At 45.6% G+C, this 2,500-nt stretch overlaps 1 protein-coding gene across 2 annotated transcripts in view; it reads right to left on the bottom strand.

The window, feature by feature from the left end:
* The window catches only part of LOC113818529 (fibroblast growth factor receptor-like 1), a gene marked incomplete at its 3' end in the record, with an annotated part of 455,734 nt that overhangs the window by 160,440 nt on the left and 292,794 nt on the right, over positions 1-2,500 (bottom strand).

Raw genomic sequence — 2,500 nt, 5'->3', positions numbered from 1 at the left:
TCTCCCTCATGCCACCCCCTCCTGTCTCTCCTCATACCCCCCTCCTGTCTCACCTCATGCAATACCCCATCAACTGTCCCCTCCTGTCTCTCCCTCATATACCCCCCCTCCTGTCTCTCCTCATACCCCTCCTCCTGTCTCTCCTCATACCCCCTCCTGTCTCACATCATGCCACCCCCCTCCTGTCTCTCCTCATACCCTTCCCCTCCTGTCTCACCTCATGCAACACCCCACCAACTGTCTCTCCTCATACCCTTCCCCTCCTGTCTCACCTCATGCAACACCCCACCAACTGTCTCTCCTCATACCCCCTTCCCTGTCTCTCTCATACCCCCACCTCCTGTCTCTCTCCTCACTCCCCCTCCTGTCCTCTCCTCATACCCCCCTCCTGTCTCTCCTCATACCCCCCTCCTGTCTCTCTTCATACCCCTCCTGTCTCACCTCATGCAACACCCCACCAACTGTCTCTCCTTATACCCCCTCCTGTCTCTCCTCATACCCCTCCTCCTGTCTCACCTCATGCCACCCCCCCCTCCTGTCTCTCCTCATACTCTTCCCCTCCTGTCTCTCCTCATAACCCTCCCCCTCCTGTCTCTCCTCATACCCCCCCATTCGGTTCCCCGTTCTGCTTCTCTCCGTAATAGTCACACCTGAACCGGCGCCTACAGTACTTCCGGTTCCGAACCATGTGGGGAACCCTTTTCTCCCCCCCCCCCCAAACTCCCCTCCCCCCTCCCCCCCACATATGGTTAGTTTATGCTGTTGGTTTATTCAAAAGCGAGAAAATTTCATCCGCTATACAGTTTAGAAAAAAAAAAAAATGTATAAGCATTTTTTTGGAGGTAATGAATATTTCGCTCGCTGTTTCCGAGTTCTGAACCGCCGAGTTCTGTCAAATATTTTCGTGTTATTCAATTTTGTAAAATATTAAACTATAGCCTTTTCACTCCCGTCCATTTGTTTAACTGAAAACAGAAAGCGTTATTTCACAACGAAACAAAATAAAGCAGCATAGTACAAATAAATTTCTGTCACTCTCCCCCTCTCCCCCTATGCGCACAGGGAAGGAGAAGGGGGGGGAGGAGGGAGGGGGGAGGGAGAGTGCCACGTTCTCACCTGTTAGAGGCGCCGAGTGCCACGCGGGAGAGCCTGACCTTGCATTCTCACACGCTAATAACTCCCTCCATTCCTTTCCTTCCTTTAGCTCTTTCGCTTTTCGTGTATTTCTCTTACATTCCGAAGAAGGAAAAGTTTTTTCTTTTTTCTTTTTTCTTCCCAACCCTTCTTCGTATCTATCTTTTCGTCTTTTTTCGTATCATTATTTCCGAGAAACTATAATTCCCTTCTCTCTCCCCCACCCCCTTTCTTCCTATTCATCTCTTCCCTTTGTTCTTCCTCTTCTACGTTTATCCTTCCCCTTCCGCCCCTCTGTCCCCTCCTCCATATTCCTCTCTCATGCATGTATTTCCTCCTCCCCTCCCCCGCCCCTCACCCACCCCGCCCTTCATACCATCCCCAGGTACACAAATGCCCAACGACCCCTGGCAATTACCCATGATGGATGCCAATGCCCGTGGTAATACACAGCGCACACCCGTCGTTACACTTGCGGATCTGCCATTTATGTGCATGTGCTGGCGGATCGCATGATAGGTCAGAGGTCATGCCATAAGATGTGTACTCTCACGGTTATCTTCGTTCACTTCGGGGTCAATTTTGTTATTAAAATCGCTATTATTCTTAGCATTGTTATCATTATCATTGCTTGGGTTCTTATCGTTATCACGGGCAGTGTTTATTATCAAAACCGTCATTCGCTTTATCATGAATATAATGAAAATAATTACATTACTTCCATCCTTTTTTTAACCTATTTTTTTCTCCTATTCTCTCTATTTCTCGCTTCCCTTCCCCCTTATTACTTCTATCCCATTTTCATCCTCCCTCGCAATTCTCTTTATCCTCTTTCTTCCTTCGCCTTCTTGCAATGCCCGCTATTTGACATACAACTCAGCACTTGGAAGATTTATGTCCCGAGTGGATGACATGAACGAATTTCACAGCACAGGACGCGATCCTTTTTAATCCTGATTCTTTTATCGTTCATTTGGGAATGATGCTATTAACCAGGTTCTTCTTTATCATATATTTCTCATATTCATCATAAATACACACACACACACACACACACACACACACACACACACACACACACACACACACACACACACACACACACACACACACACACACACACATATATATATATATATATATATATATATATATATATATATATATATATAGATATAGATATAGATATAAATGGTTTCGTTCTGATCTTCACTATCTTTACCATCCCCTGCAAATTTCTTACCGTCATTGTTCCAATAATGTCATAATCATTGTCATTATAATCTTGTTTCCCCCCTACTTAATTTTCATAATATTCATGACAGCCATAATTATTATGGAAATTATCATAGTTTTTAGTACAGAC

This window comes from Penaeus vannamei, chromosome 30 (assembly GCF_042767895.1).
Source record: "Penaeus vannamei isolate JL-2024 chromosome 30, ASM4276789v1, whole genome shotgun sequence".
Lineage (NCBI taxonomy): Eukaryota > Metazoa > Arthropoda > Malacostraca > Decapoda > Penaeidae > Penaeus > Penaeus vannamei.
This window is presented reverse-complemented; position numbering and strand designations above follow the sequence as displayed.